The sequence below is a fragment of the Scyliorhinus torazame genome, chromosome 22, assembly GCF_047496885.1.
Source record: "Scyliorhinus torazame isolate Kashiwa2021f chromosome 22, sScyTor2.1, whole genome shotgun sequence".
Classification (NCBI taxonomy): domain Eukaryota; kingdom Metazoa; phylum Chordata; class Chondrichthyes; order Carcharhiniformes; family Scyliorhinidae; genus Scyliorhinus; species Scyliorhinus torazame.
The window spans coordinates 41299784-41322978 of record NC_092728.1 but is presented as its reverse complement, the minus strand read 5'-3'; the positions used below and the strand labels follow the sequence as shown (position 1 = coordinate 41322978).

General features: G+C 39.2%; 1 protein-coding gene across 2 annotated transcripts in view; it reads right to left on the bottom strand.

Moving 5' to 3' along the window:
* LOC140399033 (sodium-dependent phosphate transport protein 2C-like) overlaps positions 1 to 23195 on the bottom strand; it is a 233003-nt gene that overhangs the window by 34693 nt on the left and 175115 nt on the right. The gene's annotated exons all lie outside the window — the stretch shown is intronic.

The following is a 23195-nucleotide window of genomic DNA, read 5'->3' as shown; positions in this document are numbered from 1 at the left end:
TATTGCAATTCCAGTCAGTACAGAGTCTGCTTTATTGTAATCCCAGTCAGTACAGAGTCTGTTTATTGTAATCCCAGTCAATATAGAGTCCGCTTCATTGTAATCCCAGTCACTACAGATTCTGTTTATTGTAATCCCAGTCAGTACAGTGTCTGCTTTATTGTAATCCCAGTCAGTACAGTGTCTGCTTTATTGTAATCCCAGTCAGTACAAAGTCTGCTTTATTGTAATCCCAGTCAGTACAGAGTCTGTTTATTGTAATTCCAGTCAGTATAGAGTCTGCTTTATTGTAATCCCAGTCAGTACAAAGTCTGCTTTATTGAAATCCCAGTCAATATAGAGTCGTTTTTTTTGTAACCCCAGTTAGTCCAGAGTCTGCATCATTGTAATCCCAGTTAGTACAGAATCTGCCTTATTGTAATGCGAGTCAGTACAGTCTGCTTCATTGCAATCCCAGTCAGTACAGGGTCAGTTTATTGTAATCCCAGTCATTACAGAGTCTGCTCTGTTGTAATCCCAGTCAGTACAGAGTCTGTTTATTGTAATCCCAGTCAGTACAGTGTCTGCTTTATTTTGATCCCAGACAGTACAGAGTCTGTTTATTGTAATCCCAGTCAGTATAGAGTCTGCTTTATTGTAATCCCAGTCAGTACAAAGTCTGCTTTATTGTCATCCCAGTCAATACAGAGTCTGTTTTATTGTAACCCCAGTTAGTCCAGAGTCTGCATCATTGTAATCCCAGTCAGTACAGAATCTGCCTTATTGTAATGCGAGTCAGTACAGTCTGCTTTATTGCAATCCCCGTCAGTACAGCGTCTGTTTATTGGAATGCCAGTCATTACAGAATCTGCTTTATTGTAATTCCAGTCAGTACAGAGTCTGTTTATCGTAATCCCAGTCAGTATAGAGACTGCATATTGTAATCCCAGTCAGTACAGAGTCTGTTTATTGTAATCCCAGACAGTACAGAGTCTGCTTTATTGTAATCGCAGTCAGTACAGATTCTGCTTTATTGCAATCCCAGTCAGTACAGAGTCTGCCTTATTGTAACACCAGTCAGTACAGAGTCTGCTTTATTGTAATCCCAGTCAGTAACGAGTCTGTTTATTGTAATCCCAGTCAATATAGAGTCCGCTTCATTGTAATCCCAGTCAGTACAGAGTCTGTTTTTGTAATCCCAGTCGATACAGAGTCTGTTTATTATAATCCCAGACATTACAGAATCAGCTTTATTGTAATCGCAGTCAGTACAGAGTCTGCATTATTGTAATCCCAGTTAGTACAGAGTCTGCTTTATTGTAATCCCAGTCAGTACAGAGTCTGCTTATTGCAATCACAAACAGTACAGAGTCTACTTTATTGAAATTCCCGTTAATACAGAGTCTGCTTTCTTGCAATTCCAGTCAGTACAGAGTCTGCTTTCTTGCAATTCCAGTCAGTACAGAGTCTGCTTTATTGTAATCCCAGACAGTACAGAGTCTGTTTATTGTAATCCCAGTCAATATAGAGTCCACTTCATTGTAATCCCAGTCAGTACAGAGTCTGTTTATTGTAATCCCAGTCAGTACAGTGTCTGCTTTATTGCAATCCCAGTCAGTACAGTGTCTGCTTTATTGTAACCCCAGTCAGTACAGAGTCTGCTTTATTGTAATCCCAGTTAATACCGAGTCTGCTTTATTGTAATCCCAGTCAGTACAGAGGCTGCATTATTGTAATCCCAGTCAGTACAGAGTCTGTATTATTGTAATCCCAGTCAGTACAGAGTCTGCATTATTGTAATTCCAGTTAGTACAGAGTCTGCTTGATTGTAATCCCAGTCATTACAGAGTATGTTTATTGTAATCCCAGACAGTACAGACTCTGCTTTATTGTAATCCCAGTCAGTACAGAGTCTGCTTTATTGTTATTCCAGTCAGTACATAGTCAGTTTATTGTAATCCCAGACAGTACAGAGTTGGCTTTATTGTAATCCCAGTCAGTACAGAGTCTATTTATTGTAATCCCAGTCAATATAGAGTCCGCTTCATTGTAATCCCAGTCAGTACAGAGTCTGCTTTATTGTAATCCCAGTCAGTACAAAGTGTGCTTTATTGTAATCCCAGTCAATACAGAGTCTGCTTTATTGTAATCCCAGTCAATACAGAGTCTGTTTTATTGTAATCCCAGTTAGTTCAGAGTCTGCATCATTGTAATCCCAGTCAGTACAGAATCTGCCTTATTGTAATGCGAGTCAGTACAGTCTGCTTTATTGCAATCCCCGTCAGTTCAGAGTCTGTTTATTGTAATGCCAGTCATTACTGAATCTGCTTTATTGTAATCCCAGTCAGTGCAGAGTCTGTTTATTGTAATGCCAATCAGTACAGTGTCTGCTTTATTGTAATCCCAGTCAGTACAAAGTCTGCTTTATTGTAATCCCAGTCAGCACATAGTCTGATTGATTGTAATCCAAGTCTGTACAGGGTCTGTTTGTTGTAACACCAGTCAGTACAGAGTCTGCTTTATTGTAATCCCAGTCAGCACAGAGTCTGTTTATTGTAATCCCAGTCAATATAGAGTCTGCTTTATTGTAATTCCAGTCAGTACAGAGTCTGCTTATTGTAATCACAGTAAGTACAGAGTCTGTTTGTTGTAATCCCAGTCAATATAGAGTCTGCTTTATTGTAATTCCAGTCAGTACAGAGTCTGTTTATTGTAATCCCAGTCAGTACAGAGTCTGCATTATTGTAATTCCAGTCAGTACAGAGTCTGCTTTATTGTATTTCCAGTCAGTACAGAGTCTGTTTATTGTAATCCCAGTCAATACAGAGTCTGCTTTATTGTAATTCCAGTCAGTACAGAGTCTGCATTATTGTAATCCCAGTCAATACAGAGTCTGTTTATTGTAATCCCAGACAGTACAGAGTCTGCTTTATTGTAATCGCAGTCAGTACAGATTCTGCTTTATTGCAATCCCAGTCAGTACAGAGTCTGCCTTATTGTAACACCAGTCAGTACAGAGTCTGCTTTATTGTAATCCCAGTCAGTAACGAGTCTGTTTATTGTAATCCCAGTCAATATAGAGTCCGCTTCATTGTAATCCCAGTCAGTACAGAGTCTGTTTTTGTAATCCCAGTCGATACAGAGTCTGTTTATTATAATCCCAGACATTACAGAATCAGCTTTATTGTAATCGCAGTCAGTACAGAGTCTGCATTATTGTAATCCCAGTTAGTACAGAGTCTGCTTTATTGTAATCCCAGTCAGTACAGAGTCTGCTTATTGCAATCACAAACAGTACAGAGTCTACTTTATTGAAATTCCCGTTAATACAGAGTCTGCTTTCTTGCAATTCCAGTCAGTACAGAGTCTGCTTTCTTGCAATTCCAGTCAGTACAGAGTCTGCTTTATTGTAATCCCAGACAGTACAGAGTCTGTTTATTGTAATCCCAGTCAATATAGAGTCCACTTCATTGTAATCCCAGTCAGTACAGAGTCTGTTTATTGTAATCCCAGTCAGTACAGTGTCTGCTTTATTGCAATCCCAGTCAGTACAGTGTCTGCTTTATTGTAACCCCAGTCAGTACAGAGTCTGCTTTATTGTAATCCCAGTTAATACCGAGTCTGCTTTATTGTAATCCCAGTCAGTACAGAGGCTGCATTATTGTAATCCCAGTCAGTACAGAGTCTGTATTATTGTAATCCCAGTCAGTACAGAGTCTGCATTATTGTAATTCCAGTTAGTACAGAGTCTGCTTGATTGTAATCCCAGTCATTACAGAGTATGTTTATTGTAATCCCAGACAGTACAGACTCTGCTTTATTGTAATCCCAGTCAGTACAGAGTCTGCTTTATTGTTATTCCAGTCAGTACATAGTCAGTTTATTGTAATCCCAGACAGTACAGAGTTGGCTTTATTGTAATCCCAGTCAGTACAGAGTCTATTTATTGTAATCCCAGTCAATATAGAGTCCGCTTCATTGTAATCCCAGTCAGTACAGAGTCTGCTTTATTGTAATCCCAGTCAGTACAAAGTGTGCTTTATTGTAATCCCAGTCAATACAGAGTCTGCTTTATTGTAATCCCAGTCAATACAGAGTCTGTTTTATTGTAATCCCAGTTAGTTCAGAGTCTGCATCATTGTAATCCCAGTCAGTACAGAATCTGCCTTATTGTAATGCGAGTCAGTACAGTCTGCTTTATTGCAATCCCCGTCAGTTCAGAGTCTGTTTATTGTAATGCCAGTCATTACTGAATCTGCTTTATTGTAATCCCAGTCAGTGCAGAGTCTGTTTATTGTAATGCCAATCAGTACAGTGTCTGCTTTATTGTAATCCCAGTCAGAGAAAGTCTGCTTTATTGTAATCCCAGTCAGCACATAGTCTGATTGATTGTAATCCAAGTCTGTACAGGGTCTGTTTGTTGTAACACCAGTCAGTACAGAGTCTGCTTTATTGTAATCCCAGTCAGCACAGAGTCTGTTTATTGTAATCCCAGTCAATATAGAGTCTGCTTTATTGTAATTCCAGTCAGTACAGAGTCTGCTTATTGTAATCACAGTAAGTACAGAGTCTGTTTGTTGTAATCCCAGTCAATATAGAGTCTGCTTTATTGTAATTCCAGTCAGTACAGAGTCTGTTTATTGTAATCCCAGTCAGTACAGAGTCTGCATTATTGTAATTCCAGTCAGTACAGAGTCTGCTTTATTGTATTTCCAGTCAGTACAGAGTCTGTTTATTGTAATCCCAGTCAATACAGAGTCTGCTTTATTGTAATTCCAGTCAGTACAGAGTCTGCATTATTGTAATCCCAGTCAATACAGAGTCAGTTTATTGTAATCCCAGTCAGTACAGAGTCTGCATTATTGTAATTCCAGTCAGTACAGAGTCTGCTTTATTGTAATCCCAGTCAGTACAGAGTCTGCTGTATTGTAATCCCAGTCAATATAGAGTCCGCTTCATTGTAATCCCAGTCAGTACAGAGTCTGCTTTATTGTAATCCCAGTCAGTACAGAGTCTGCATTATTGTAATTCCAGTCAATACAGAGTCTGCTTTATTGTAATTCCAGTCAGTACAGAGTCTGCATTATTGTAATCCCAGTCAATACAGAGTCAGTTTATTGTAATGCCAGTTAGTTCAGAGTCTGCATTATTGTAATCCCAGTCGGCACAGTATCTGCCTTATTGTAATGCGAGTCAGTACAGTCTGCTTCATTGCAATCCCAGTCAGTACAGGGTCTGTTTATTGTAATCCCAGTCATTACCGAGTCTGCTCTGTTGTAATCCCAGTCAGTACAGAGTCTGTTTATTGTAATCCCAGTCAGTACAGTGTCTGCTTTATTGTAATCCCAGTCAGTACAAAGTCTTCTTTATTGTTATCCCAGACAGTACAGAGTTGGCTTTATTGTAATCCCAGTCAGTACATATTCTGCATTAATGCAATCCCAGTCAGTACAGAGTCTGCCTTATTGTAACACCAGTCAGTACAGAATCTCCATATGTTAATCTCAGTCAATACAGAGTCTGCTTTATTGTAATTGGCATCAGTACAGTGTCTCTTTATTGTCATCTCAGTGAGCACAGAGTCTGCTTTATTGTAATCCCAGTCAGTACAACGTCTGCTTTTTTGTAATCCCAGTCAGTACAACGTCTGCTTTTTTGTAATTCCAGTCAGTACAGTGTCTCCTTATTGTCATCTCAGTCAGTACAGAGTCTGCTTTATTGTAATCCCAGTCAGTACAGTCTGTGTTATTGTAATCCCAGTCAGTACAGAGTCTGTTTATTGTAAACCCAGTCAGTACAGATTCTGCTTTATTGTAATCCCAGTCAGTACAGAGTCTGCTTTATTGTAATCCCAGTCAGTACAGAGTCTGCTTTATTGTAATCCCAGTCAGTACAGAGTCTGCTTTATTGTAATCCCAGTCAGTACAGAGTCTGCTTTATTGTAATCCCAGTCAGTACAGAGTCTGCTTTATTGTAATCCCAGTCAGTACAGAGTCTGCTTTATTGTAATCTCAGTCAGTAAAGAGTCTGCTTTATTGTAATCCCAGTCAGTACAGAGTCTGCTTTATTGTAATTCCAGTCAGTACAGTGTCAGCTTTATTGTAATCCCAGTCAGTACAGAGTCTGCTTTATTGTAATCCCAGTCAGTACAGAGTCTGCTTTATTGTAATTCCAGTCAGTAGAGAGTCTGTGTTATTGTAATTCCAGTCAGTACAGAGTCCGTTTATTGTAATCCCAGTCAGTACAGTCTGTGTTATTGTAATCCCAGTCAGTACAGAGTCTGTTTATTGTAATTCCAGTTAGTACAGAGTCTGTTTATTGTAATCCCAGTCAGTACAGAGTCTGCTTTATTGTAATCCCAGTCAGTACAGAGTCTGTTTATTGTAATCCCAGTCAGTACAGAGTCTGCTTTATTGTAATCCCAGTCAGTACAGAGTCTGCTTTGTTGTAATTCCAGTTAGTATAGAGTCTGTTTATTGTAATCCCAGTCAGTACAGAGTCTGCTTTATTGTAATTCCAGTCAGTAGAGAGCCTGTGTTATTGTAATTCCAGTCAGTACAGAGTCTGTGTTATTGTAATCCCAGTCAGTACAGAGTCTGTTTATTGTAATCCCAGTCAGTACAGAGTCTGCTTTATTGTAATTCCAGTCAGTACAGAGTCTGCTTTATTGTAATCCCAGTCAGTACAGAGTCTGCTTTATTGTAATCGCAGTCAGTACAGATTCTGCTTTATTGCAATCCCAGTCAGTACAGAGTCTGCCTTATTGTAACACCAGTCAGTACAGAGTCTGCTTTATTGTAATCCCAGTCAGTAACGAGTCTGTTTATTGTAATCCCAGTCAATATAGAGTCCGCTTCATTGTAATCCCAGTCAGTACAGAGTCTGTTTTTGTAATCCCAGTCGATACAGAGTCTGTTTATTATAATCCCAGACATTACAGAATCAGCTTTATTGTAATCGCAGTCAGTACAGAGTCTGCATTATTGTAATCCCAGTTAGTACAGAGTCTGCTTTATTGTAATCCCAGTCAGTACAGAGTCTGCTTATTGCAATCACAAACAGTACAGAGTCTACTTTATTGAAATTCCCGTTAATACAGAGTCTGCTTTCTTGCAATTCCAGTCAGTACAGAGTCTGCTTTCTTGCAATTCCAGTCAGTACAGAGTCTGCTTTATTGTAATCCCAGACAGTACAGAGTCTGTTTATTGTAATCCCAGTCAATATAGAGTCCACTTCATTGTAATCCCAGTCAGTACAGAGTCTGTTTATTGTAATCCCAGTCAGTACAGTGTCTGCTTTATTGCAATCCCAGTCAGTACAGTGTCTGCTTTATTGTAACCCCAGTCAGTACAGAGTCTGCTTTATTGTAATCCCAGTTAATACCGAGTCTGCTTTATTGTAATCCCAGTCAGTACAGAGGCTGCATTATTGTAATCCCAGTCAGTACAGAGTCTGTATTATTGTAATCCCAGTCAGTACAGAGTCTGCATTATTGTAATTCCAGTTAGTACAGAGTCTGCTTGATTGTAATCCCAGTCATTACAGAGTATGTTTATTGTAATCCCAGACAGTACAGACTCTGCTTTATTGTAATCCCAGTCAGTACAGAGTCTGCTTTATTGTTATTCCAGTCAGTACATAGTCAGTTTATTGTAATCCCAGACAGTACAGAGTTGGCTTTATTGTAATCCCAGTCAGTACAGAGTCTATTTATTGTAATCCCAGTCAATATAGAGTCCGCTTCATTGTAATCCCAGTCAGTACAGAGTCTGCTTTATTGTAATCCCAGTCAGTACAAAGTGTGCTTTATTGTAATCCCAGTCAATACAGAGTCTGCTTTATTGTAATCCCAGTCAATACAGAGTCTGTTTTATTGTAATCCCAGTTAGTTCAGAGTCTGCATCATTGTAATCCCAGTCAGTACAGAATCTGCCTTATTGTAATGCGAGTCAGTACAGTCTGCTTTATTGCAATCCCCGTCAGTTCAGAGTCTGTTTATTGTAATGCCAGTCATTACTGAATCTGCTTTATTGTAATCCCAGTCAGTGCAGAGTCTGTTTATTGTAATGCCAATCAGTACAGTGTCTGCTTTATTGTAATCCCAGTCAGAGAAAGTCTGCTTTATTGTAATCCCAGTCAGCACATAGTCTGATTGATTGTAATCCAAGTCTGTACAGGGTCTGTTTGTTGTAACACCAGTCAGTACAGAGTCTGCTTTATTGTAATCCCAGTCAGCACAGAGTCTGTTTATTGTAATCCCAGTCAATATAGAGTCTGCTTTATTGTAATTCCAGTCAGTACAGAGTCTGCTTATTGTAATCACAGTAAGTACAGAGTCTGTTTGTTGTAATCCCAGTCAATATAGAGTCTGCTTTATTGTAATTCCAGTCAGTACAGAGTCTGTTTATTGTAATCCCAGTCAGTACAGAGTCTGCATTATTGTAATTCCAGTCAGTACAGAGTCTGCTTTATTGTATTTCCAGTCAGTACAGAGTCTGTTTATTGTAATCCCAGTCAATACAGAGTCTGCTTTATTGTAATTCCAGTCAGTACAGAGTCTGCATTATTGTAATCCCAGTCAATACAGAGTCAGTTTATTGTAATCCCAGTCAGTACAGAGTCTGCATTATTGTAATTCCAGTCAGTACAGAGTCTGCTTTATTGTAATCCCAGTCAGTACAGAGTCTGCTGTATTGTAATCCCAGTCAATATAGAGTCCGCTTCATTGTAATCCCAGTCAGTACAGAGTCTGCTTTATTGTAATCCCAGTCAGTACAGAGTCTGCATTATTGTAATTCCAGTCAATACAGAGTCTGCTTTATTGTAATTCCAGTCAGTACAGAGTCTGCATTATTGTAATCCCAGTCAATACAGAGTCAGTTTATTGTAATGCCAGTTAGTTCAGAGTCTGCATTATTGTAATCCCAGTCGGCACAGTATCTGCCTTATTGTAATGCGAGTCAGTACAGTCTGCTTCATTGCAATCCCAGTCAGTACAGGGTCTGTTTATTGTAATCCCAGTCATTACCGAGTCTGCTCTGTTGTAATCCCAGTCAGTACAGAGTCTGTTTATTGTAATCCCAGTCAGTACAGTGTCTGCTTTATTGTAATCCCAGTCAGTACAAAGTCTTCTTTATTGTTATCCCAGACAGTACAGAGTTGGCTTTATTGTAATCCCAGTCAGTACATATTCTGCATTAATGCAATCCCAGTCAGTACAGAGTCTGCCTTATTGTAACACCAGTCAGTACAGAATCTCCATATGTTAATCTCAGTCAATACAGAGTCTGCTTTATTGTAATTGGCATCAGTACAGTGTCTCTTTATTGTCATCTCAGTGAGCACAGAGTCTGCTTTATTGTAATCCCAGTCAGTACAACGTCTGCTTTTTTGTAATCCCAGTCAGTACAACGTCTGCTTTTTTGTAATTCCAGTCAGTACAGTGTCTCCTTATTGTCATCTCAGTCAGTACAGAGTCTGCTTTATTGTAATCCCAGTCAGTACAGTCTGTGTTATTGTAATCCCAGTCAGTACAGAGTCTGTTTATTGTAAACCCAGTCAGTACAGATTCTGCTTTATTGTAATCCCAGTCAGTACAGAGTCTGCTTTATTGTAATCCCAGTCAGTACAGAGTCTGCTTTATTGTAATCCCAGTCAGTACAGAGTCTGCTTTATTGTAATCCCAGTCAGTACAGAGTCTGCTTTATTGTAATCCCAGTCAGTACAGAGTCTGCTTTATTGTAATCCCAGTCAGTACAGAGTCTGCTTTATTGTAATTCCAGTCAGTACAGTGTCAGCTTTATTGTAATCCCAGTCAGTACAGAGTCTGCTTTATTGTAATCCCAGTCAGTACAGAGTCTGCTTTATTGTAATTCCAGTCAGTAGAGAGTCTGTGTTATTGTAATTCCAGTCAGTACAGAGTCCGTTTATTGTAATCCCAGTCAGTACAGTCTGTGTTATTGTAATCCCAGTCAGTACAGAGTCTGTTTATTGTAATTCCAGTTAGTACAGAGTCTGTTTATTGTAATCCCAGTCAGTACAGAGTCTGCTTTATTGTAATCCCAGTCAGTACAGAGTCTGTTTATTGTAATCCCAGTCAGTACAGAGTCTGCTTTATTGTAATCCCAGTCAGTACAGAGTCTGCTTTGTTGTAATTCCAGTTAGTATAGAGTCTGTTTATTGTAATCCCAGTCAGTACAGAGTCTGCTTTATTGTAATTCCAGTCAGTAGAGAGCCTGTGTTATTGTAATTCCAGTCAGTACAGAGTCTGTGTTATTGTAATCCCAGTCAGTACAGAGTCTGTTTATTGTAATCCCAGTCAGTACAGAGTCTGCTTTATTGTAATTCCAGTCAGTACAGAGTCTGCTTTATTGTAATCCCAGTCAGTACAGAGTCTGCTTTATTGTAACTCCAGTCAGTACAGTCTGTGTTATTGTAATCCCAGTCAGTACAGAGTCTGCTTTATTGTAATTTCAGTCAGTAGAGAGTCTGTGTTATTGTAATTCCAGTCAGTACAGAGTCTGTTTATTGAAATCCCAGTCAGTACAGAGTCTGCTTTATTGTAATCCCAGTCAGTACAGATTCTGCTTTATTGTAATCCCAGTCAGTACAGAGTCTGCTTTATTGTAATTCCAGTTAGTACAGAATCTGTTTATTGTAATCCCAGTCAGTACAGATTCTGCTTTATTGTAATCCCAGTCAGTACAGAGTCTGCTTTATTGTAATTCCAGTCAGTACAGAGTCTGCTTTATTGTAATCCCAGTCAGTACAGAGTCTGCTGTATTGTAATCCCAGTCAGTACAGAGTCAGCTTTATTGTAATTCCAGTCAGTACAGAGTCTGCTTTATTGTAATCCCAGTCAGTACAGAGTCTGCTGTATTGTAATCCCAGTCAGTACAGAGTCAGCTTTATTGTAATTCCAGTCAGTACAGAGTCTGTTTATTGTAATCCCAGTCAATATAGAGTCCGCTTCATTGTAATCCCAGTCAGTACAGAGTCTGCTTTATTGTAATCCCAGTCAGTACAGAGTCTGCATTATTGTAATTCCAGTCAATACAGAGCCTGCTTTATTGTAATCCCAGTCAATACAGAGTCTGCTTTATTGTAATCCCAGTCAGTACAGAGTGTGCTTTATTGTAATCCCAGTCAGTACAGAGTCTGCTTTATTGTAATTCCAGTCAGTAGAGAGTCTGTGTTATTGTAATCCAAGTCAGTACAGAGTCTGTATATTGTAATCCCAGACAGTACAGAGTCTGCTTTATTGTAATCCCAGTCAGTACAGAGTCTGCTTTATTGTAATCCCAGTCAGTGCAGAGTCTGCTTTATTGTAATTCCAGTCAGTACAGAGTTTGTTTATTGTAATCCCAGTCAGCACAGAGTCTGCTTTATTGTAATCCCAGTCAGTACAGAGTCTGCTTTATTGTAATCCCAGTCAGTACAGAGTCTGCTTTATTGTAATTCGAGTCAGTAGAGAGTCTGTGTTATTGTAATCCCAGTCAGTACAGAGTCTGCTTTATTGTCATCCCAGTCAGGACAGAATCTGCAATATTGTAATCCCAGTCAGTACAGGGTCTGCTTTATTGTAATCCCAGCCAGTACAGAGTCTGCTTTATTGTAATCCCAGTCAGTACAAAGTCTGCTTTTTTGGAATCCCAGTCAGTACAGAGTCTGTTTATTGTAATCCCAGTCAGTACAGTGTCTGCTTTATTATAATCCCAGCCAGTACAGAGTCTGCTTTATTGTAATCCCAGTCAGTACAAAGTCTGTTTTTTTGTAATCCCAGTCAGTACAGGGTCTATTTATTATAATCCCAGTCAGTACAGTGTCTGCTATATTGTAATCCCCGTCAGTACAAAGCCTGCTTTATTGTAATCCCAGTCAATACAGAGTCTGCTTTATTGTAATCCCAGTTAGTTCAGAGTCTGCATTATTGTAATCCAAGTCAGGACAGAATCTGCCTTATTGTAATGCGAGACAGTACAGTCTGCTTTATTGTAATCCCAGTCAGTACAGATTCTGCTTTATTCCAATCCCAGTCAGTACAGAGTCTGCCTTATTGTAACACCAGTCAGTACAGAGTCTGCTTTATTGTAATCCCAGTCAGTAAAGAGTCTGTTTATTGTAATCCCAGTCAATACAGAGTCTGTTTATTATAATCCCAGACAGTACAGAATCTGCTTTATTGTAATCGCAGTCAGTACAGAGTCTGCATTATTGTAATCCCAGTTAGTACAGAGTCTGCTTTATTGTAATCCCAGTCAGTACAGAGTCTGCTTATTGCAATCACAAACAGTACAGAGTCTGCTTTATTGTAATCCCAGTTAATACAGAGTCTGTTTTCTGTAATCCCAGTCAGTACAGAGTCTGCGTTATTGTAATTCCAGTTAGGACGGAGTCTGCTTTATTGTAATCCCAGTCCGTACAGAATCTGCTTTATTGTAATTCAAATCAGTACAGAGTCTGTTTATTGTAATCCCAGACAGTACAGAGTCTGCTTTATTGCAATTCCAGTCAGTACAGAGTCTGCTTTATTGCAATTCCAGTCAGTACAGAGTCTGCTTTATTGTAATACCAGTCAGTACAGAGTCTGTTTATTGTAATCCCAGTCAATATAGAGTCCTCTTCATTGTAATCCCAGTCACTACAGATTCTGTTTATTGTAATCCCAGTCAGTACAGTGTCTGCTTTATTGTAATCCCAGTCAGTACAGAGTCTGCTTTATTGTAATTCCAGTTAGTACAGAGTCTGTTTATTGTAATCCCAGTCAGTACAGATTCTGCTTTATTGTAATCCCAGTCAGTACAGAGTCTGCTTTATTGTAATCCCAGTCAGGACAGAGTCTGCTTTATTGTAATCCCAGTCAGTACAGAGTCTGCTTTATTGTAATCCCAGTCAGTACAGAGTCTGCTTTATTGTAATTCCAGTCAGTAGAGAGTCTGTGTTATTGTAATCCAAGTCAGTACAGAGTCTGTATATTGTAATCCCAGACAGTACAGAGTCTGCTTTATTGTAATCCCAGTCAGTACAGAGTCTGCTTTATTGTAATCCCAGTCAGTACAGAGTCTGCTTTATTGTAATTCCAGTCAGTACAGAGTCTGTTTATTGTAATCCCAGTCAGCACAGAGTCTGCTTTATTGTAATCCCAGTCAGTACAGAGTCTGCTTTATTGTAATCCCAGTCAGTACAGAGTCTGCTTTATTGTAATTCCAGTCAGTAGAGAGTCTGTGTTATTGTAATCCCAGCCAGTACAGAGTCTGCTTTATTGTCATCCCAGTCAGGACAGAATCTGCAATATTGTAATCCCAGTCAGTACAGATTCTGCTTTATTGTAATCCCAGCCAGTACAGAGTCTGCTTTATTGTAATCCCAGTCAGTACAAAGTCTGCTTTTTTGTAATCCCAGTCAGTACAGAGTCTGTTTATTGTAATCCCAGTCAGTACAGTGTCTGCTTTATTATAATCCCAGCCAGTACAGAGTCTGCTTTATTGTAATCCCAGTCAGTACAAAGTCTGTTTTTTTGTAATCCCAGTCAGTACAGGGTCTATTTATTATAATCCCAGTCAGTACAGTGTCTGCTATATTGTAATCCCAGTCAGTACAAAGTCTGCTTTATTGGAATCCCAGTCAATACAGAGTCTGCTTTATTGTAATCCCAGTTAGTTCAGAGTCTGCATTATTGTAATCCCAGTCAGGACAGAATCTGCCTTATTGTAATGCGAGTCAGTACAGTCTGCTTTATTGTAATCCCAGTCAGTACAGATTCTGCTTTATTCCAATCCCAGTCAGTACAGAGTCTGCCTTATTGTAACACCAGTCAGTACAGAGTCTGCTTTATTGTAATCCCAGTCAGTAAAGAGTCTGTTTATTGTAATCCCAGTCAATACAGAGTCTGTTTATTATAATCCCAGACAGTACAGAATCTGCTTTATTGTAATCGCAGTCAGTACAGAGTCTGCATTATTGTAATCCCAGTTAGTACAGAGTCTGCTTTATTGTAATCCCAGTCAGTACAGAGTCTGCTTATTGCAATCACAAACAGTACAGAGTCTGCTTTATTGTAATCCCAGTTAATACAGAGACTGTTTTCTGTAATCCCAGTCAGTACAGAGTCTGCATTATTGTAATTCCAGTTAGGACGGAGTCTGCTTTATTGTAATCCCAGTCAGTACAGAATCTGCTTTATTGTAATTCAAATCAGTACAGAGTCTGTTTCTTGTAATCCCAGACAGTACAGAGTCTGCTTTATTGCAATTCCAGTCAGTACAGAGTCTGCTTTATTGCAATTCCAGTCAGTACAGAGTCTGCTTTATTGTAATCCCAGTCAGTATAGAGTCTGTTTATTGTAATCCCAGTCAATATAGAGTCCGCTTCATTGTAATCCCAGTCACTACAGATTCTGTTTATTGTAATCCCAGTCAGTACAGTGTCTGCTTTATTGTAATCCCAGTCAGTACAGTGTCTGCTTTATTGTAATCCCAGTCAGTACAAAGTCTGCTTTATTGTAATCCCAGTCAGTACAGAGTCTGTTTATTGTAATTCCAGTCAGTATAGAGTCTGCTTTATTGTAATCCCAGTCAGTACAAAGTCTGCTTTATTGAAATCCCAGTCAATATAGAGTCGTTTTTTTTGTAACCCCAGTTAGTCCAGAGTCTGCATCATTGTAATCCCAGTTAGTACAGCATCTGCCTTATTGTAATGCGAGTCAGTACAGTCTGCTTCATTGCAATCCCAGTCAGTACAGGGTCAGTTTATTGTAATCCCAGTCATTACAGAGTCTGCTCTGTTGTAATCCCAGTCAGTACAGAGTCTGTTTATTGTAATCCCAGTCAGTACAGTGTCTGCTTTATTTTGATCCCAGACAGTACAGAGTCTGTTTATTGTAATCCCAGTCAGTATAGAGTCTGCTTTATTGTAATCCCAGTCAGTACAAAGTCTGCTTTATTGTCATCCCAGTCAATACAGAGTCTGTTTTATTGTAACCCCAGTTAGTCCAGAGTCTGCATCATTGTAATCCCAGTCAGTACAGAATCTGCCTTATTGTAATGCGAGTCAGTACAGTCTGCTTTATTGCAATCCCCGTCAGTACAGCGTCTGTTTATTGGAATGCCAGTCATTACAGAATCTGCTTTATTGTAATTCCAGTCAGTACAGAGTCTGTTTATCGTAATCCCAGTCAGTATAGAGACTGCATATTGTAATCCCAGTCAGTACAGAGTCTGTTTATTGTAATCCCAGACAGTACAGAGTCTGCTTTATTGTTATCGCAGTCAGTACAGATTCTGCTTTATTGCAATCCCAGTCAGTACAGAGTCTGCCTTATTGTAACACCAGTCAGTACAGAGTCTGCTTTATTGTAATCCCAGTCAGTAACGAGTCTGTTTATTGTAATCCCAGTCAATATAGAGTCCGCTTCATTGTAATCCCAGTCAGTACAGAGTCTGTTTTTGTAATCCCAGTCGATACAGAGTCTGTTTATTATAATCCCAGACATTACAGAATCAGCTTTATTGTAATCGCAGTCAGTACAGAGTCTGCATTATTGTAATCCCAGTTAGTACAGAGTCTGCTTTATTGTAATCCCAGTCAGTACAGAGTCTGCTTATTGCAATCACAAACAGTACAGAGTCTACTTTATTGAAATTCCCGTTAATACAGAGTCTGCTTTCTTGCAATTCCAGTCAGTACAGAGTCTGCTTTCTTGCAATTCCAGTCAGTACAGAGTCTGCTTTATTGTAATCCCAGACAGTACAGAGTCTGTTTATTGTAATCCCAGTCAATATAGAGTCCACTTCATTGTAATCCCAGTCAGTACAGAGTCTGTTTATTGTAATCCCAGTCAGTACAGTGTCTGCTTTATTGCAATCCCAGTCAGTACAGTGTCTGCTTTATTGTAACCCCAGTCAGTACAGAGTCTGCTTTATTGTAATCCCAGTTAATACCGAGTCTGCTTTATTGTAATCCCAGTCAGTACAGAGGCTGCATTATTGTAATCCCAGTCAGTACAGAGTCTGTATTATTGTAATCCCAGTCAGTACAGAGTCTGCATTATTGTAATTCCAGTTAGTACAGAGTCTGCTTGATTGTAATCCCAGTCATTACAGAGTATGTTTATTGTAATCCCAGACAGTACAGACTCTGCTTTATTGTAATCCCAGTCAGTACAGAGTCTGCTTTATTGTTATTCCAGTCAGTACATAGTCAGTTTATTGTAATCCCAGACAGTACAGAGTTGGCTTTATTGTAATCCCAGTCAGTACAGAGTCTATTTATTGTAATCCCAGTCAATATAGAGTCCGCTTCATTGTAATCCCAGTCAGTACAGAGTCTGCTTTATTGTAATCCCAGTCAGTACAAAGTGTGCTTTATTGTAATCCCAGTCAATACAGAGTCTGCTTTATTGTAATCCCAGTCAATACAGAGTCTGTTTTATTGTAATCCCAGTTAGTTCAGAGTCTGCATCATTGTAATCCCAGTCAGTACAGAATCTGCCTTATTGTAATGCGAGTCAGTACAGTCTGCTTTATTGCAATCCCCGTCAGTTCAGAGTCTGTTTATTGTAATGCCAGTCATTACTGAATCTGCTTTATTGTAATCCCAGTCAGTGCAGAGTCTGTTTATTGTAATGCCAATCAGTACAGTGTCTGCTTTATTGTAATCCCAGTCAGTACAAAGTCTGCTTTATTGTAATCCCAGTCAGCACATAGTCTGATTGATTGTAATCCAAGTCTGTACAGGGTCTGTTTGTTGTAACACCAGTCAGTATAGAGTCTGCTTTATTGTAATCCCAGTCAGCACAGAGTCTGTTTATTGTAATCCCAGTCAATATAGAGTCTGCTTTATTGTAATTCCAGTCAGTACAGAGTCTGCTTATTGTAATCACAGTAAGTACAGAGTCTGTTTGTTGTAATCCCAGTCAATATAGAGTCTGCTTTATTGTAATTCCAGTCAGTACAGAGTCTGTTTATTGTAATCCCAGTCAGTACAGAGTCTGCATTATTGTAATTCCAGTCAGTACAGAGTCTGCTTTATTGTATTTCCAGTCAGTACAGAGTCTGTTTATTGTAATCCCAGTCAATACAGAGTCTGCTTTATTGTAATTCCAGTCAGTACAGAGTCTGCATTATTGTAATCCCAGTCAATACAGAGTCTGTTTATTGTAATCCCAGACAGTACAGAGTCTGCTTTATTGTAATCGCAGTCAGTACAGATTCTGCTTTATTGCAATCCCAGTCAGTACAGAGTCTGCCTTATTGTAACACCAGTCAGTACAGAGTCTGCTTTATTGTAATCCCAGTCAGTAACGAGTCTGTTTATTGTAATCCCAGTCAATATAGAGTCCGCTTCATTGTAATCCCAGTCAGTACAGAGTCTGTTTTTGTAATCCCAGTCGATACAGAGTCTGTTTATTATAATCCCAGACATTACAGAATCAGCTTTATTGTAATCGCAGTCAGTACAGAGTCTGCATTATTGTAATCCCAGTTAGTACAGAGTCTGCTTTATTGTAATCCCAGTCAGTACAGAGTCTGCTTATTGCAATCACAAACAGTACAGAGTCTACTTTATTGAAATTCCCGTTAATACAGAGTCTGCTTTCTTGCAATTCCAGTCAGTACAGAGTCTGCTTTCTTGCAATTCCAGTCAGTACAGAGTCTGCTTTATTGTAATCCCAGACAGTACAGAGTCTGTTTATTGTAATCCCAGTCAATATAGAGTCCACTTCATTGTAATCCCAGTCAGTACAGAGTCTGTTTATTGTAATCCCAGTCAGTACAGTGTCTGCTTTATTGCAATCCCAGTCAGTACAGTGTCTGCTTTATTGTAACCCCAGTCAGTACAGAGTCTGCTTTATTGTAATCCCAGTTAATACCGAGTCTGCTTTATTGTAATCCCAGTCAGTACAGAGGCTGCATTATTGTAATCCCAGTCAGTACAGAGTCTGTATTATTGTAATCCCAGTCAGTACAGAGTCTGCATTATTGTAATTCCAGTTAGTACAGAGTCTGCTTGATTGTAATCCCAGTCATTACAGAGTATGTTTATTGTAATCCCAGACAGTACAGACTCTGCTTTATTGTAATCCCAGTCAGTACAGAGTCTGCTTTATTGTTATTCCAGTCAGTACATAGTCAGTTTATTGTAATCCCAGACAGTACAGAGTTGGCTTTATTGTAATCCCAGTCAGTACAGAGTCTATTTATTGTAATCCCAGTCAATATAGAGTCCGCTTCATTGTAATCCCAGTCAGTACAGAGTCTGCTTTATTGTAATCCCAGTCAGTACAAAGTGTGCTTTATTGTAATCCCAGTCAATACAGAGTCTGCTTTATTGTAATCCCAGTCAATACAGAGTCTGTTTTATTGTAATCCCAGTTAGTTCAGAGTCTGCATCATTGTAATCCCAGTCAGTACAGAATCTGCCTTATTGTAATGCGAGTCAGTACAGTCTGCTTTATTGCAATCCCCGTCAGTTCAGAGTCTGTTTATTGTAATGCCAGTCATTACTGAATCTGCTTTATTGTAATCCCAGTCAGTGCAGAGTCTGTTTATTGTAATGCCAATCAGTACAGTGTCTGCTTTATTGTAATCCCAGTCAGTACAAAGTCTGCTTTATTGTAATCCCAGTCAGCACATAGTCTGATTGATTGTAATCCAAGTCTGTACAGGGTCTGTTTGTTGTAACACCAGTCAGTACAGAGTCTGCTTTATTGTAATCCCAGTCAGCACAGAGTCTGTTTATTGTAATCCCAGTCAATATAGAGTCTGCTTTATTGTAATTCCAGTCAGTACAGAGTCTGCTTATTGTAATCACAGTAAGTACAGAGTCTGTTTGTTGTAATCCCAGTCAATATAGAGTCTGCTTTATTGTAATTCCAGTCAGTACAGAGTCTGTTTATTGTAATCCCAGTCAGTACAGAGTCTGCATTATTGTAATTCCAGTCAGTACAGAGTCTGCTTTATTGTATTTCCAGTCAGTACAGAGTCTGTTTATTGTAATCCCAGTCAATACAGAGTCTGCTTTATTGTAATTCCAGTCAGTACAGAGTCTGCATTATTGTAATCCCAGTCAATACAGAGTCAGTTTATTGTAATCCCAGTTAGTTCAGAATCTGCATTATTGTAATCCCAGTCAGTACAGAGTCTGCTTTTTTGTAATCCCAGTCAGTACAGAGTCTGCATTATTGTAATTCCAGTCAGTACAGAGTCTGCTTTATTGTAATCCCAGTCAGTACAGAGTCTGCTGTATTGTAATCCCAGTCAATATAGAGTCCGCTTCATTGTAATCCCAGTCAGTACGGAGTCTGCTTTATTGTAATCCCAGTCAGTACAGAGTCTGCATTATTGTAATTCCAGTCAATACAGAGTCTGCTTTATTGTAATTCCAGTCAGTACAGAGTCTGCATTATTGTAATCCCAGTCAATACAGAGTCAGTTTATTGTAATGCCAGTTAGTTCAGAGTCTGCATTATTGTAATCCCAGTCGGCACAGTATCTGCCTTATTGTAATGCGAGTCAGTACAGTCTGCTTCATTGCAATCCCAGTCAGTACAGGGTCTGTTTATTGTAATCCCAGTCATTACCGAGTCTGCTCTGTTGTAATCCCAGTCAGTACAGAGTCTGTTTATTGTTATCCCAGACAGTACAGAGTTGGCTTTATTGTAATCCCAGTCAGTACATATTCTGCATTAATGCAATCCCAGTCAGTACAGAGTCTGCCTTATTGTAACACCAGTCAGTACAGAATCTCCATATGTTAATCTCAGTCAATACAGAGTCTGCTTTATTGTAATTGGCATCAGTACAGTGTCTCTTTATTGTCATCTCAGTTAGCACAGAGTCTGCCTTATTGTAATCCCAGTCAGTACACCGTCTGCTTTTTTGTAATCCCAGTCATTGCAGAGTCTGCTTTTTTGTAATTCCAGTCAGTACAGTGTCTCCTTATTGTCATCTCAGTCAGTACAGAGTCTGCTTTATTGTAATCCCAGTCAGTACAGTCTGTGTTATTGTAATCCCAGTCAGTACAGAGTCTGCTTTATTGTAATCCCAGTCAGTACAGAGTCTGCTTTATTGTAATCCCAGTCAGTACAGAGTCTGCTTTATTGTAATCCCAGTCAATATAGAGTCTGCTTTATTGTAATCCCAGTCAGTACAGAGTCTGCTTTATTGTAATCCCAGTCAGTACAGTCTGTGTTATTGTAATCCCAGTCAGTACAGAGTCTGCTTTATTGTAAACCCAGTCAGTACAGATTCTGCTTTATTGTAATCCCAGTCAGTACAGAGTCTGCTTTATTGTAATCCCAGTCAGTACAGAGTCTGCTTTATTGTAAACCCAGTCAGTACAGATTCTGCTTTATTGTAATCCCAGTCAGTACAGAGTCTGCTTTATTGTAATCCCAGTCAGTACAGAGTCTGTATTATTGTAATCCCAGTCAGTACAGAGTCTGCTTTATTGTAATTCCAGTCAGTAGAGAGTCTGTGTTATTGTAATTCCAGTCAGTACAGAGTCCGTTTATTGTAATCCCAGTCAGTACAGTCTGTGTTATTGTAATCCCAGTCAGTACAGAGTCTGTTTATTGTAATTCCAGTTAGTACAGAGTCTGTTTATTGTAATCCCAGTCAGTACAGAGTCTGCTTTATTGTAATCCCAGTCAGTACAGAGTCTGTTTATTGTAATCCCAGTCAGTACAGAGTCTGCTTTATTGTAATCCCAGTCAGTACAGAGTCTGCTTTGTTGTAATTCCAGTTAGTATAGAGTCTGTTTATTGTAATCCCAGTCAGTACAGAGTCTGCTTTATTGTAATTCCAGTCAGTAGAGAGCCTGTGTTATTGTAATTCCAGTCAGTACAGAGTCTGTGTTATTGTAATCCCAGTCAGTACAGAGTCTGTTTATTGTAATCCCAGTCAGTACAGATTCTGCTTTATTGTAATCCCAGTCAGTACAGAGTCTGCTTTATTGTAATCCCAGTCAGTACAGAGTCTGCTTTATTGTAACTCCAGTCAGTACAGTCTGTGTTATTGTAATCCCAGTCAGTACAGAGTCTGCTTTATTGTAATTCCAGTCAGTAGAGAGTCTGTGTTATTGTAATTCCAGTCAGTACAGAGTCTGTTTATTGTAATCCCAGTCAGTACAGTCTGTGTTATTGTAATCCCAGTCAGTACAGAGTCTGTTTATTGTAATTCCAGTTAGTACAGAGTCTGTTTATTGTAATCCCAGCCAGTACAGAGTCTGTGTTATTGTAATTCCAGTCAGTACAGAGTCTGTTTATTGAAATCCCAGTCAGTACAGAGTCTGCTTTATTGTAATCCCAGTCAGTACAGATTCTGCTTTATTGTAATCCCAGTCAGTACAGAGTCTGCTTTATTGTAATTCCAGTTAGTACAGAGTCTGTTTATTGTAATCCCAGTCAGTACAGATTCTGCTTTATTGTAATCCCAGTCAGTACAGAGTCTGCTTTATTGTAATTCCAGTCAGTACAGAGTCTGCTTTATTGTAATCCCAGTCAGTACAGAGTCTGCTGTATTGTAATCCCAGTCAGTACAGAGTCAGCTTTATTGTAATTCCAGTCAGTACAGAGTCTGCTTTATTGTAATCCCAGTCAGTACAGAGTCTGCTGTATTGCAATCCCAGTCAGTACAGAGTCAGCTTTATTGTAATTCCAGTCAGTACAGAGTCTGTTTATTGTAATCCCAGTCAGTACAGAGTCTGCTTTATTGTAATCCCAGTCAGTACAGAGTCTGCATTATTGTAATTCCAGTCAATACAGAGCCTGCTTTATTGTAATCCCAGTCAATACAGAGTCTGCTTTATTGTAATCCCAGTCAGTACAGAGTGTGCTTTATTGTAATCCCAGTCAGTACAGAGTCTGCTTTATTGTAATTCCAGTCAGTAGAGAGTCTGTGTTATTGTAATCCAAGTCAGTACAGAGTCTGTATATTGTAATCCCAGACAGTACAGAGTCTGCTTTATTGTAATCCCAGTCAGTACAGAGTCTGCTTTATTGTAATCCCAGTCAGTACAGAGTCTGCTTTATTGTAATTCCAGTCAGTACAGAGTTTGTTTATTGTAATCCCAGTCAGCACAGAGTCTGCTTTATTGTAATCCCAGTCAGTACAGAGTCTGCTTTATTGTAATTCCAGTCAGTAGAGAGTCTGTGTTATTGTAATCCCAGTCAGTACAGAGTCTGCTTTATTGTAATCCCAGTCAGTACAGAGTCTGCTTTATTGTAATCCCAGTCAGTACAGAGTCTGCTTTATTGTAATTCCAGTCAGTAGAGAGTCTGTGTTATTGTAATCCCAGTCAGTACAGAGTCTGCTTTATTGTCATCCCAGTCAGGACAGAATCTGCAATATTGTAATCCCAGTCAGTACAGGGTCTGCTTTATTGTAATCCCAGCCAGTACAGAGTCTGCTTTATTGTAATCCCAGTCAGTACAAAGTCTGCTTTTTTGTAATCCCAGTCAGTACAGAGTCTGTTTATTGTAATCCCAGTCAGTACAGTGTCTGCTTTATTATAATCCCAGCCAGTACAGAGTCTGCTTTATTGTAATCCCAGTCAGTACAAAGTCTGTTTTTTTGTAATCCCAGTCAGTACAGGGTCTATTTATTATAATCCCAGTCAGTACAGTGTCTGCTATATTGTAATCCCCGTCAGTACAAAGCCTGCTTTATTGTAATCCCAGTCAATACAGAGTCTGCTTTATTGTAATCCCAGTTAGTTCAGAGTCTGCATTATTGTAATCCAAGTCAGGACAGAATCTGCCTTATTGTAATGCGAGACAGTACAGTCTGCTTTATTGTAATCCCAGTCAGTACAGATTCTGCTTTATTCCAATCCCAGTCAGTACAGAGTCTGCCTTATTGTAACACCAGTCAGTACAGAGTCTGCTTTATTGTAATCCCAGTCAGTAAAGAGTCTGTTTATTGTAATCCCAGTCAATACAGAGTCTGTTTATTATAATCCCAGACAGTACAGAATCTGCTTTATTGTAATCGCAGTCAGTACAGAGTCTGCATTATTGTAATCCCAGTTAGTACAGAGTCTGCTTTATTGTAATCCCAGTCAGTACAGAGTCTGCTTATTGCAATCACAAACAGTACAGAGTCTGCTTTATTGTAATCCCAGTTAATACAGAGTCTGTTTTCTGTAATCCCAGTCAGTACAGAGTCTGCATTATTGTAATTCCAGTTAGGACGGAGTCTGCTTTATTGTAATCCCAG